This window comes from Microcebus murinus, chromosome 2, assembly GCF_040939455.1.
Source record: "Microcebus murinus isolate Inina chromosome 2, M.murinus_Inina_mat1.0, whole genome shotgun sequence".
Taxonomy (NCBI): Eukaryota; Metazoa; Chordata; class Mammalia; order Primates; family Cheirogaleidae; genus Microcebus; species Microcebus murinus.
In genome coordinates, this window is record NC_134105.1 from 5,035,944 (window position 1) to 5,050,703 (window position 14,760).

The 14,760-nt window shown below is 51.1% G+C and overlaps 1 protein-coding gene across 3 annotated transcripts in view; it reads left to right on the forward strand.

Annotated features, from left to right (window-relative positions):
* PIK3CD (phosphatidylinositol-4,5-bisphosphate 3-kinase catalytic subunit delta) overlaps positions 1–14,760 on the forward strand; it is a 50,742-nt gene that overhangs the window by 16,111 nt on the left and 19,871 nt on the right. Inside the window, exon 2 of one of the 3 annotated variants that reach the window (XM_012791438.2) lies at positions 9,517–9,632. The exons of 1 other annotated variant lie outside the window; for it this stretch is intronic. The gene's annotated coding sequence lies outside the window, so the exon portion shown is untranslated. The remainder of the gene's footprint in view (positions 1–9,516; positions 9,633–14,760) is intronic. One more of the 3 variants, XM_012791444.3, reaches the window with a different exon arrangement.

Sequence of the window (14,760 nt, forward strand, 5' to 3'; positions counted from 1 at the left end):
ACGAATACTTTTTTTTTTCAGAGGCAGGGTCTTGCTCTGTCACCTGGGCTGGAGTGCAGTGGCATCATCATAGCTCACTGCAACCTCAAACTCCTGGGCTCAAGTGATCTTCCTACCTTGGCCTCCCAAAGTGTTGGGACTTACAGGCATGAGCCACTGTGCTCGGCCTATATTTTTTTAATGATATAGAGTCAATACAAGTCAGTTATAAAAAGTTTATAAAATACAGATTTGCTAAAGGAAGAAGAAACAAATCCATAGTCTACCTACCCTAGAACCATACCGCCCAATGGTCCCTAACCTGTGTCAGATTTTGAATTCCTTTGAAATTTTATTGAAAATCCTGGACTCTCTCCAGAAAAAGACTTCAACAGGAACATTTTTGCATGTAATGGGGGGTTGTTCCTGGACATCCCCTAAGTTCATCCACAGACTCCGTCGGGGAACATGGAAGGGCTGTTTGGGTCCAACCTCTGGCTTTTCTGTATTATGAGATTCTGACCCCGAAACCAGCATCAAAGCCCGGAGAGGGCAAAACATTCTAATGCCCCTGAGGCCTCTGAAAGAGATATTTGCCCAGCAACTTGTTCCAGGTCTGTTTTGAAGCTGTTTCTATTTTCCATCTTGACCACGTCTTAGGTAAGACGTTGTATACATTTACCCATGCCATTCAAATCCTTTGTCCCACCACCCCTTTTGGGGGGCTTTTGGCAAAGACCGTCTTTCCTACATCATTTGGTGACCCCACTGTAGAGTTAGCTCATTTATGAGAGAGGATGATCCTTGGGATAGTGACAGCCTGTGGTTCTGTGGCCCCCTTTCTGCAGGAAGGGCCTTGGCCTGGGCACATGGAAAAGCATGCCCATGAGGGCTGGTAGAATCTTCTAGAGAGGATGTGGAGTCAGGGCCGTGTCCAGGCTCCTCCTGTTGGGCCCCAGGTGGCTTGAGACCAGGCAGGGTCCCCATGGGAGATGAGTGGGCAAACCCCTTTAGGCCACAAGGGGGCCCAGCGCTAGCGCCCGCATTGCCTGTTCACCTTTCCACGTCCTAGATGACTGTAGCCCGCGGCCTCTTGCCCGGGTGTGAGAGAGGCCCCTGCACTTCCCTAATCCCGCAGGTGGCCAGCCTTCCTGGCACCACTCCTGGTGCCTTTCCCTGGGCACCAGGGACTTTGTGACTTTGACTTGTGACTTTGACTCTTCTCTTCTTCCTCTTCTCCTCCTCTTCCTCATTCTTTGGTATAGCAAGCTTTGTTGAGATATAATTTATATACCATACCGTTCACTTAAGGTGCACAACTTGATGGCTTTTAGTACATTCACAGTTATGCAACCATTACCATAACCAATTTTTTTTTTCTTTTCTTTTTTTTTTTTTTTTTAGAGACGGGGTCTCGCTCTTGCTCAGGCTGGTTTTGAACTCCTGACCTTGAGCAATCCGCCCGCCTCGGCCTCCCAAGAGCTAGGATTACAGGCGTGAGCCACCCCGCCCAGCCTTACCATAACCAATTTTAAAACATTTTCATCACCCCAGAAAGAAACCTCATACCATTAGCAGTCACTTCCCATTTCTCCCCAGTCCCTCAGCCCCTGGCAACCACTAATCTGTTTTCTGTCTCTATGGATTTGCCCACACTGGACATTGCATATAAATGGAATCATCCACTATGTGGTCTTTTGTGATTGGCTTCTCTCCTTAGCACATTACTTCTTCTTTAGAAATCTGTGTGACTCATACCATGACAGTGGAAGGGCTGTTGGTACTAACTGTTCTTCAGTCACAAGTACTGATGGAGCTTCTAAGCCAGGAGCAGTGCTGGGCCACTCAGCAAGGAACACAGCAGCCACGGGTGGTGTATTAGTTACCTATTGCTGTGTAACAAATTTCCCTAAGACTTGGCAGGTTAAACAACAAAGTCTTTATTGGCTCATAGTTTCTGTGGATCAGGAATTCAGGAGCAGCTTAGGTGGGTGGTTATTGCTCAGGGTCTCTCACGAGGTTGCAGTCAAGCTGTCAGCTGGGGCTGCAGGTGTCTAGGGGTGGAGATACCTGCCAAAGTATTGTCGGCAGCCCTTGGTGACTTGCTGGCAAGATATCTCAGGTCCTCCTCCTGTGGGCTTCTTCACAGGGCTGCTTGAGGTTCCTTACAACATGGCCACTGGCTTATGCGAGAGCCAGAGAGAGAGAAAGTGAGAGCACAAGACTGAAGCCCCCATGGTCTTTCATAACCTAATTTTGAAGGTGACATACCATCACTGTGCCATATTCTTTTGGTCACACAGACCAGCCCTGCTGTAATGTGATGGGGGCTACACAAAGATGTGACTCTCAGGAAGCTCAAGAAACTGGATATGTTAAGAGTGTCATATGGAGAAGGGCCCAGCCAGACTTGTTCGTGAAGGGACTACGGTGCTGCGTCTGAATCAGCTTTGGGCCAGCTCTGAGTTCTCTGTCTCTCATTCTCTGATTAGTCCTCTTTGACCAACCCCCTCTGTCTGTGCGATTAGAGAGTTTAATATTTAGATATATACAGCCTTGCGCCTGGCTCCACAGAGTTACCTGCTTCTGCTAGAGTGACTTTTACAGATTACTTCTCTGGGTATTTATGAATTTTATTTGCATTTCTATTGAATTCATCAGCCTGTTGTTGGATTTCCTTTCATTTATGTTATCAAGAAAGATGTTGACTAGAACAGGCCCAGGACCCATCCCAGCAGGGACAGCACTCGACACTTCCCACCATGGTGTTGGGTCACCCTTGCGATGATGGCACCATCCAATAGAAGTCACCTTCTAGAAGTCATCCAATAGAGACATCCTTCCCATGAGACTGTCTTGAGGGGAGGGGTCGGGTCTCACTAAAATGCACACATATCATTACACACGACAAAGCCGAGTGTTGTGGGTTCTGATTCCTGCTCTGCCGCTTCCTGCATAGCTGTGTGTGAGTCTTTGGCCTCAGTTTCCTCATGACGATGATCATCATAACTCTCTTACGGGGTTGTTTTGAGGATTCAATGGGATAATCAAAGTTCCAGGTGTCCACAGCTGCATAACAAACCTCCCCCCAAGCTTAGAGGTGTACCAACAGCTGTGCTCGTATGCTCGTAGCTCCAGGGGCCAGGAATCCAGACAGCTCAGCAGGTCAGCTTGGCTGAGCGTCACTATACCTGGGGTCAGCTGGGAAGACTCAGAAAGGGTTGGTAATAACTCGAACAACGGCGGCTGAATCATCTGGAAGTTTCTTCGCTCATGTCAACTTGGGTGCCTACACATGGCTTCTCTTTCTGGCTTGCCTGGGTTTCAGGACAGATGGCAGCTTTGGGGTAGTCAGACTTGTGTCTCGGTGCTCGGAGCTGCAGGAGCCAGCACGCCTGTAACCAAGGAGGAAGCTGCGTGGCTTTTTACCACCTCCCCTCAAGTCACTTAGCGTCACTTCTGCCATGCTCTCTTGGTCAAGGCAGTCCTAAGCCGCCCAGATTGAAGAAGAGGCACATAGATGCGTCCTCTCGTGGTGGGAGGAGTGTTAAAGAATTTGCTTCCATGGTTGGAAACCGCCATGATGAATACAAAGTGTTCGGTAGGACTGCTGGGTGGTATGTTTCAGAAAATGTTTGCTGCCGCTGCTGTCGATATTATTGTTAGTGTCAGTATCTCTCAGGGACTAAAGTGGAACTTACTTCTATGTATTTAACTCTGTGGCTTGGGCAAGTCTCCTGTCCCCTGTCTTAACTAACTGACCTTTAAGTGCAGCTCTGTGATTGTGTTTAGTCTAATGTTGCCAGAATCATTCTTTTTATCTTCTTCAAATTTGGACCCAACTTTCAAGATTTTCCTAGCCCTCAGTGTAATTTTCTTGCCCTTGGCAGTTTCTCAAACACACCTAGAGGTTCCACAAAGAGATCTTAGCAAATGGGTTTCAGGTACTCCAGGGTAGCTTCGATGTGTGACTGTTTGTTCTCTTATTCTGGTTTTCTCCCAATAAATATTTGACAAATATTCGCAATTGACCTTTTGTACAGAGAATGTCTTTTCGTCTATAAAAGACATAAAGAAGTCTAAGACATTGTTTCCTCCCATAAGGATCATATACTCGAATTGGCGACCTAAGACTCACAGGAAATAGTGACCGCACGCAGTGTCACTGGAGGCCCCCACGTGCAGGTACCAGCTAGAAAGAAGCCCCTTGCATGTGCAGTCTGGGTGATCCTGGCTTCTGCCACCCAGGGTCAGCACTGTGGGCCGGTACCCCTTCCACAGACTAGGACACAGAACCTTTGAGGGATTAGAAACTCATCCTAATCCAGGTGTAACTCCAGAGCTTTGCTCCTACCCCTGGCTGGGAGACTGCCTACAACCACACACCACAAATGCTTTTTGGTTGACACTTGGAAGAATGAGCAATGCAAACAAAGCACCCTCCCCACCCAACTCTGCCCCAGGTCACAGACCCAGAAGCCTCAATAAACACAGACTTTTGGTCTAAGCTTGGGGAATTGATGAAAGAAAGAAGGAAGCTCCCGATTCTAATTAACTTTGCTCTTTAACTACAGATGAGCCACTTTTAGAGTTAACTGGGAGTGAGAGTCTCAAAGATTAATGAAAATACCTAAGTTTGGCAGGACAGCAGAGGCCTTGTGTAATTAGACTCCTCATCCTTGTGCTTGGAGAATAAAAATATCAGGGGAGCAAAGGGGTGGGGAGATATGTGAATAAATACGGAAACTCTCCTCTTTGAGCAGGATTATTTCCCAGAGCCCCTCCGTTTTTTTTCCTAATAGGATTAAAAACAAACACTTAGCTGTTTGCTGTTAGCTGCACCTTATTTGTTTCTGACTTTCACCTGCCTAGTCTGTCTCCGCATCAGTGTCTTATCTGACCCCGCTTAGAAATGAGGGATGCCAATTCGAGTAGAGAGAGAAAAGCGGAATCCCAGCAAAGTTCATGGTTGGATATTGCTGTGCAGCAATGGGGGAAGCTGAGATTTCATCACAGTGAGTGGCCTGGAAGTCTCAGGAGAGGAAAAGGGTGACTGATGGAGAAAATAAACAGGGTTCCCTGAATGGAACAAGGGCTCGAATGAGTTGGGGGGGGGGGTGCAGGCTCCTTCGGTTTCCCCGCCTTGTTATTTCGGGACTTAAGGAGAGGATCCACCGTTTGGGCAGTAGCACATTAGAGGGGTGGGAATTTAATTTCTCTATTTACTCTGATTTTTTAACAGTGGTGAAAGTAATTTATTTATCCTCTAAACCAATTTATTTATACTCTCATTGGTTTCAGAAAGGACTTAAAGGACTTGAGCTGTGAACAAAGAATCAGGAGACTTTGGTTTTTCTTCCATCTCGGCCACTAACTATAATTGACCCTGGGCTAGTCACTTGACTGCTTTGTGTCTGTTGTCCATGTGTGAAGGCCAGTGCTCACCATGCGTGCCAGGCACGGTTCTACAGACGTTCCCTGCACTTGTATTAACTCGTTTAATTCTCGAAACAATGTATTAGGATCTGTGTTTTTCCTGAATTTGTCAGGGCAGTTCCAGTACATCTTTATAATACAGAAAGACGACTTTTCGTGGCTTTCCCGCTTTCAAAGACTTGATTTTTCTGAGAAACCAGTGCCTGACACCCCCAATTTGAATCCTGAGCCAGGTCATTGGGTTCCATTGCTGTTGGGGACATTTGACTTTGACTCAACTGATGCTGGAGAAAAAGGGGAGTCTCCGAGCAGGGGACCAGCGCAGGGCTGGGCCGCTGGAAGGAGGACTCCCACGCGGCGGGTAGAGGAGCCGCTGAAGCCCGTCTGCCCTCTGGAAAATCTCTTTGGGAGCCTGGCCGCGGGGTCATTATACTTTCCTGGTTGCAGCAGGCCAGGAAATAGGGATACCACCCCTCCGCCCCCAGACTCCTCCCAGTCTGTCTGCCCCTCCAAGGTCCGGAGGCTTATTTCTCATCCTGGGAGCCTCCCCGCCCTGGGGTCGGGCAGCCTGCGGGGGGCCTGACTCACCACCGCGGCTGAGTCAGGGGGTCCCAGCTGCCATGGGATGTCTCCTGCTGCACCGCTCGGCTCTGAGACCAGCCACCCCGGCCGGGAGCAGAAGCGAGGGGGAGGGGAGGTGGGGAGGGCAGGGGGCGGAGCGAGGGGCGGTCCCCTCCCTGTGGCCGGGCTCCGCCTTCTCCGGAGGCTGCGGAGTGCACAGCCGGGCTGTGCGGGTGGGTGAGTGTCCGCCGGGTTCAGGTGCGAGGTGCGCGAGCGCGTGTGTCCATTTATATAATCGAGCCTGAGTATGTGTGTGCATCTGTATGCAAGCGCGTGTCTTTTTGAGTGTCTGGGGGTGACATCAAGGGATGCTGGGGAAGGGAAGGGAGGAGAATGTGCCCTCCCGCCCTGGCCCCTCTCCCCCTTGTCTCTCCTCCTTGGGGTACCCGGGGCACCGGGACCCCTGGCAGGGCCGCCAGGTGGTGGGGGAAGCGGAGGCTGCCGAGGGCCGAGGGAGGCTCTGGCCTGGGCCGCGCCCCCTTGCTGTGGACCTTCCGGGTCCCGGCGGCCTGATCCTCTCACGCCGGGCTCCTTCGAGATTCTCGGGAGCAGCTGGCAGTTTTCTCCGTGCCTTCCTGGCAGGCACTAGGGAAGCGCCTGGGGCCCACGCGCCTGGGGAGCTGGCCCTGCCCTGGGTGCCCCGCCTGGAGGAGTTAGGACCACCACTGAGTGTTGCGAGAACCACTCTCCCCGCTCCACGGGACAAGGCCGGGTGATTCTGGCACGCACACCCCGCCCTGCGCTCCACTGTGACAAAGGTTTACGTCTCGGGTTGTGGACCCGAAAGAACATCCTAAGGGGGACAAGGGCCCTAGCAGAGCAAGAAGCGTATGGGTTCAGCACCAAATCAAACTGGTCCAAAGCTAGCGCTGTCGCGAAGGGGCCCTGCAGACTGTACGTGTGTCTGTGAGGAAGAGCCCTTGCCCTCTGAGCCTGGGTTCTTCACGCACAACCCAGGGAGAACAATACCTACCTTGCGGTGTAGATGCCTGGATGAAGACTGGCGCGCCCGTGGAAAGGGCTCGCACAGGGACAACCCGCGTTATTATTGCACCAACGACCTGCCAGCGCGCGCTCAGCTCGTAGCAATGAATTTATTTTCTAAATCCCACATAAAACCGCGGCGGAAAGGGCCATTGGCTGGGGCGCAGCCAGCAGGCTGTATCTGAGCCCAGAGCCCGTGCTGGCCGATGACTCTGGTGACCCCGACTCCCGACCTGTGACTCCGTCCTGTACCCCACCCTTTCTGGGAAAGCTGTTTGGCGGAAGCCCGACCTCGCTCGCTTTGCAGATGGCACTTTCCATTGGTTACCAGGCGAGACCTCGAGGCAGGGGCCAGCGCGCGCGCCATCCGGGTCCGGGGACTGCTCTGTAGCTCCGCGCGCGAACCCCCAGGCCCCGCCCTGCAGCGTCCGCTGCGCGCCCCGCGGCCGTTAGCGTCCCGGTGCTGCCCCTGGCCGGGCCGGGAGACTTTGCCGCCGGTGCCCGCGCCGCGGCTGGTCCTGGCCCCGCCCCGCCGGGACGCCCCGCCCCCGCCGGGCCCGCCCCCGCGAGCCCGTATCCCGGCCCCGCCCCGGGCCGCGCCCCTCCGCCGATGCCCCGCTCGCCTGCACCGCGCGCCGCCCGCCTGCCCTCCGGCCGCTGCGGGCTCCGCGCCGCCGCCGGGACGCTCGCGTCCTCCTGTCACTCTGGGACCCACCCGCGCGTCCCCTGGGCAACCGTCTCCAGGGAGACCGGGCCCCGCCCCAGGCACCGACACCGGTACGAGCCCACCTGTGCGGCGTCTGCGGGGTCCCAGTGCCCCCGGCGCGGAACGCCCCGCCCAGCGCCGGGCTTTGTCCGCGTGGGGCGCGGAGGGCGGGGTCGGCGGGCGCTCCGGGTCCGGGGCGTGGGAGCTCGGGAGGCCGAGGCAGAGGGTCGCGTTGGGCTTCTCTGCTGCGGGCTGTGAGATGCTCTCATTTCTTAATCTGTAACATCCTTTTGTGCCCCGGGGTCGGATCTCAGGTGTCTCCGCTGCAGCCCCGGTGGGATGAGCAGGGCCTTCAGCTGGCTGCGCTCGAGGACGCGCCTGTGCGGGGCGAGCTGTTTACTCGTCAGGGACCGAGCGGCGGCCGTGCGCGTCCTCCCCTCCTCCTGCCCCCACTCGGGACCCAGCGTCCTGCGCTCTGTCCGTCCAGGTTTTGCCCTTGCACCTAGAGGGGCTAGAGGGCGGCAGACCGGGGCCCTGAGGCCCTGCCAGCTCCCTCCCTGCGGGGGGCCGTCTCCCTGGCCGCCCTCTTGTGAATTCTGTCCTGGCTCCGTATTTCCTGACCCGAATTCCTGAGGACTGATTCTTTCCTTGCCTTCTCTAACTCTTCCTTCTCTCGGCTCCGTCATGCTTTTTGGCTTTGTCTTTCTTGTTTTGAAAGTGCTTTCCCTGTGATCTCTCATTTCCCTGTGCCAGAGCTGCTGCTATCTCGTCCTGGTAATCCCAGTGCCGGCCAGTCTCCTTAGCGGTCAGCAGTGGGCGTTGTTTACTCCTTAGCTCTTGGTGCTGCCCTCCCATTTCTCTGGTGGAGGCGTCTCGGGAAGCCCTTGCCACTCTCCCGTGGGTGCTTCTCCCGTGGGTGCTGAGGGAACGGACCCCAAACCCATGCTCCTGGGCTCGTGCGGCGCGGTCCACGGAGCATTCGTGCGCTGGTTGGGCTGCAGCTTGGTCCTCGCGAAGTGCGTTCCCGAAGTACGCGCCTTTCCAGTGGGGTCTTAAGGCTCTGCTTTTTTTTTGTCTTCTGGGGAAGCTAGTGGTTTAGGTTTTGTGCTCCCGGGAAGCCACCCTCAGCCCTCCCAGTGGGCTCCAGGCTGAAGCTTCCCTGCTGTGGAGGTAGCCGTGCCTGTTTGGGAGAGGGGTCAGGTCCTGCTGCTGGAATTGATCCCGCTGGGCTGGACCTCTGGTGTCTCTGTTTCCCTCTTTGGGCTCGGATTATCTCCAGGAGCTGCCAAGGTGCCCGCAGAGGCAGGGAGTGGGCGGCCCCTCCCCTCACACCCAGCCTTTCACCCCCAGCCTAACGGGATGGCCTTCCCTCTAGACTTGGGCCTTGAAAACAGCCACATGGAGAACCAAAATCTCAAGTTCACAAACCTGCTTTCGCATCCATTGATCAGAACTCTGAACCCAGGCTTGGCTCAGATCAATTGCTTTGCTTTCAAAAACCAAACAAAACCAACAAACAGCTTTAAAAATGAACTGAGTCATCTGTATGTATATTCCTGCTTCGGGCATGGAAACACTCCTGGGGTTGGTTTCAGTACCAGCAAAGGGAGCCAGGGGTGGCATCCACACAGATGGCAAGAAAGGCCAGTCCAGCAGAATGTGTTTGGTTTGCAAAAAGGGTGACTGAGGTAAAGCAGTCCCTTTTGAGCTAACGTCCTGTAAAGGGAATGCACAGGTCTCTGAGACTCTTTTTAAAAAATATTTTTGTTTCTTTCTTTTTTTTTGCCCAGGCAGATAAGGAGCTCAAAGTCGGTCCAGAGCGGGATGACACTCACTGATTCTAAAGCACCTTTAATCTGCCAGGAAGAGGAGATTTTGCTGGTCTTCCTTGGCCCATTCCAGAGAGGTAGGCTGGGGGAAGGGACCAAGCAGGTCGGGGAAGGATGAAGAGATATTATTTTATAGATAGGTTAAGAATTTGAACAAAATCCACCCTCTGTGACTCTCTGTGCAAAGGAGGACTTCTCTGTAGGACTAATATGTCCAAAGGGATAGAGTGACCCAAATTTGTGTTGGAAATGAACTAGACTTTACTTCCTAGACCTGCTGCCTGGGAAGGGAAGGGATGGCTTTGCGTCCAGGAGCCCTGGGGCCCATTGTTAAGCCATAGCATTTGCTATTTGACTTGTTCAAATACCAAATTTGACCAAATACCATAGTCGAATTGGGCTGGCCTATTTGGGGACAGAAGTATTAAAACAGTTTTCTAAAGGAAGTAGATTGAATTTTTAAAATTTATTGGATTTACTTAAAAAATGTTTCAGAGACAGGGTATCACTAAGTTGCTCAGGCTGGTCTCAGACTCCTGCCTCAGCCTCCGGAGTAGCTGAGACTACAGGTGTGCGCCACTGTGCCCAGCTGCATTTTTGTAACTCAGTGTTGCTTCTCATAAGTATCCTCAGGTGGGGATGTTTTGTATTTCCAGAGAGTTGGCAGTCTGTGTTATCAGTAATAGGATGCTCTTCAGAACTTCTAGGACGTTAGCTCGGAAGATGAATGCAGTCCTTTCATTGTGCAAATGGGGAAACTGAGGCCAAAGACTGACACTGGCCGGTTGTTGGTGAAGCACTCCCACCTGGGGTCCTGGGGTAGCTGGGTGTGGGTAGTGAGCTCCCTGATTAGGAGGTCTAGCCATCCCCTTGCAAGCTCTGTGGGTATGTACAGAACATTCCACTGGGGCAGCTATGGTCGTCTCAGGACAGGAGGGGCAGCGGGTAGAGTGCAGTTCAGCCTTGGAGGCCTCCCCCAGCCTCCACCTCCTTCTCTGTGGGTCTTCGTCGGGACTTCTCAGACTTCTTGGGTGGTTGTGAATCTCTTTAAAAACTCAAACTATTGAGCAGAATGTTAATCTCTAAAGCATACAGAAACAGAGAGCCACCATGGTAGAACAGAGACTAGCCCAGAATTCCTTCCCGTCAGCACCCTGTCCCATTCTCAGCACCCTTCGAAGGCCTTGGTGCTTCTTTGGAACCCTGAGTCTCCTCTGAACGTCATCAAAAGCCGGGATCATGTAGATCCCAGGGTTGGGAGGTTCGGGGTTTAGAGTTTCTAATATACACTTGTTTATGCTATCTTCATCTTCATTTCAGAAAATGCCATTTTTTTTTTAAGAGAGACAGGGTTTTGCTCTGTCACCTGGTCTGGAGTACAGTGGCATCATCATAGATCACTGCAACCTCAAACTCCTGGTTCAAGCAATCTTCTCACCTGAGCCTCCTGAGTAGCAGGGACTACAGGTGTGCACCACCACGCCTGGCTGATTTTTAAAATTTTTTGTAGGGATGGGATCTTGCTATTTGCTTAGGCTGGTCTCAAACTCCTGAGCTCAAGTGATCCTCCCAAAGTGCTAGGATTATAGGCATGAGCCACCATGCCCAGCAGAAAAAGCCTTTCAATAATATTTTTAATCCTCATGCTTTTTTATTTATAAAAGCATGTACTTATTGTCAAATTTGGAAAATACAAAAAAAAAGTTGGATGCATACTCTTCTATTATCCTACCCTCCTCCCAAAAGTAAACCATTGTCTTCTTGTTGGAATATCCTCCCCCAAACTCCCCAGAGAGTTTTATGTATGTATATCTTTTTTATTTATTTATTTATTTATTTATTTATTTATTTATTTATTTATTTATTTTTTTGAGACAGAGTCTCACTTTGTTGCCCAGGCTAGAGTGAGTGCTGTGGCGTCAGCCTAGCTCACAGCAACCTCAAACTCCTGGCTCAAGCAATCCTCCTGCCTCAGCCTCCCAAGTAGCTGGGACTACAGGCATTCGCCACCATGCCCGGCTAATTTTTTGTATATATTAGTTGGCCAATTAATTTCTTTCTATTTATAGTAGAGACGGGGTCTCGCTCTTGCTCAGGCTGATTTCGAACTCCTGACCTCGAGCAATCCGCCCGCCTCGGCCTCCCAGAGAGCTAGGATTACAGGTGTGAGCCACCGCGCCCGGCCTGTATGTATATCTTTTAACACTTGATTTTTATTTATTGGTAAATATTATTAGAGACTTCCACATAAACAGAACTGATTGAATGCATGTATCTTTCTCAGCTGTGTTTCAAAATCCCACTAAAATGAAAGTAAAGGAATGAGAAAGTTGGAAATCCTTAAAATAGAAAAGTAAATGATGGAGGATGTGAACAAAAATTTTTGAAAGCTAGGAAGCAGGAGGGTGAGAGAACACTCCGTGGCGGTGGCAGTGGCAATAGTGATGAGCTGCAAGGTTGAGTACTTGACACAGAGGTGTCAGGGGTACAAAGTGGCACTCAGTGCTCCGTGGCAATGGCAGCAGTTTTGCCATAGACATGACTCTGCATTGTGATGTCCATGTAGTATACTGTAATTGCCTTTCTCTTCTTGTTCAACTTTTTGTTTTTCCTGGAGTCGATAGTTGCCTCATCTTTTTATTTGCTTTGTTTTCAATGCACTAATCATTAATTCCTCCTCAAGCTCTCCAGCAGAACTGTGAAACTTCTCTAAACCCAGCAAATATGTCAGATAACCCATGAGCTCCTTCCCTGGTTAATCCCTGAGAATCAGTTTGTTTGCTTGCAGCCAAGAACTCTGACTGGCTCAGAGACTGGTGAAGGGAATTCCCAAAGTGAGGGTGAAGAGAAGACCCAGTCCCACAGCTGTGCAGCTGCTCTACCGAGCAACTGGCACATTTGGAGCAAGATGGCTGAGAGCCCCGGGAGGAATTTCTCCGAGAAAAAAAATGGACTTTATAGATTATCTGACATATTTTTCCATATTATAAGGTGTTTGATAGTCCTGTTGGGAAGTTTGGAGTAGAATTAGTGGTTTGTACATAGAAAACAAAGAAAAGAAACAAAAAAACAAGATAAAAAGTTAGGCAACTATCAACTACAGGAAAAACAAAAAGTTGAATAACCAACTGGCCGGGTGAGGTAGCTCATGCCTGTAATCCTAGCACTCTGGAAGGCCGAAGTGGGAGGATCACTTGAGCTTAGGAGTTTGAGACCAGCCTGAGCAAGAGTGAGACCCCATCTCTACTAAACATAGAAAAATTAGCCGGGTGTGGTGGTGTACACCTGTAGTCCCAGCTACTCAGGAGGCTGAGGCAGGAGGATTGCTTGAGGCTAGGGGTTTGAGGTTGCTGTGAGCTAGGCTGATGCCACAGCACTCTAGCCAGGTGACAGAGCGAGATTCCATCTCAAAAAAAAAAAATTCATAGTATGCTATGTAGCTTAGCTTTGAACAATATTTAGATAGTCATGTAATGTAAACACTAAAGACTGATTTAACAAAAAATTATCACATAGCTATATTCAGAAGATGGAGGAGAGGATATTTGCATGTGTGCATATGTGGGAGAGCACAAGCTCGTTTTTTAAGGCAAGAAGTTAAAAGTTGAAAATCAAGAAATATCAGTATAACTCTGTTATTTAGAAATGTAAAGATAAATACTCAGAAACAACTGAAATTTGTTGGGGATGGTGTGTGTGTGGAAGTGGAGGTCACAGGACTATTTTTTGCTATAAGAATTTTAGTTATGATTAATTTTAAAAATCACATACTTGTATAAATTTCCTAGAAGTTGAAATTAAAAAGTTATTGTGACATCCATATTCATCCATAATATAACATTTCATTTCTCCTATGCTTTCTGAAATGTTTTGTCACCAAGCCCATGTCACAGTGGTAAATATACGTGCATTTTTAGTTCCATTTAAAGTGGGGGAGTATTTGCAGTGCTGTGTGGTGGGCACAGGTGTCATTTTAAGGACTACATTCAATTACATCGAGTTAACCCATGATCATTTGCTTAGCTATTTCCTTGTCTCTTTCACAAACGACACTACAATGCTTGTCTTTGTGTACAGAGCTAGCTTTTGACTTTTGAATCCTTAAGATAATCCCCAAGTTCCCCAGTTACCAGGTCTGAGACCATGGATCTTTCTCTTGATTTTGATGTGCTGTATTGTGGGACTCCACCTGGCTACCTGTGGCCTCCCTGGTGGCCCACGACTCGAACATCACAAGAGGCTGCCCAGAGCTCAGGGCGAGCCGCCGGCCAGCAGGGCTTCCCGCCCAGGGGGCTGTTGGGTGAGCTGCCACTTCGCTCCCCACCTGGAGGAAGGGCCGAGCTCCGAGGCACAGCCCTCCTTGCCCTCTTCTCTCTGAAACCAGGGCCCGCCGAAGCCTCCCTTGATGCTGGCAGGGAGGATGGTGATGGCACAAACACTGTCATTAACATCTTCGGAGAAATTCCTCTGCTGGCCGGGCGGGACTCGGGCCAGACCTCTCAGATACTCACAGCTGGAGAAACTATTCTTCACACTTGGGCTCGAGGGCGAGCGTCTAACCAGGAACCTCTCAGAACAACTTGGGAGGGTGGCAGTGTCCCGGGGCAGAGGCCCGCAGCCGGATGGCGCTGCTGTCGTGCAGCTGTTTCTGTGAATCACGCCGGCCAGGAAGGGGGAAAGTGAAAGGAATGGAGCTTGCTCTTGTCCTGTTTTCTTGAATATTTTATTAATGACTTAGATGTGGACGGAGGCATCGTGCCTCCCGGTTCTGGATGACTCAGTGGGGAGAGGTTGCTCACGGCCCATCACTGGCTGATACAGCCCCGGCTCCTTGGGGGCTGGCCCCAGCCCTGGCTCACCCTCTGCATCTCGGCCATCGTCGCACCTGTCCCCGTGGCTGCACAGCTGTCTGCAGCCTGCTGGCCCCAATTCTGTCTCTGTGACCACACAGATCTTTCTCCGTGCTCCAAACTGGGGAGCCCGTCCCTTGGCTGTCTTCACGTGGATGTTCAGAAAGCTCAGACTCAACATGTGAGAAGTGGGCTCTGGCCGACGTACCCCCAGCAATCTCTCTCTTCCTCGAACTTCCCTGTGTCAGTAAATGCCAGCCACTGCCTCCACCTCCCCAGCCCACACGGCGCACGGTCCCTCACTGTGCGACACCTCGTGGGATCTTCCCGCTTGCTCACCTGGGTGTCAGTGTCT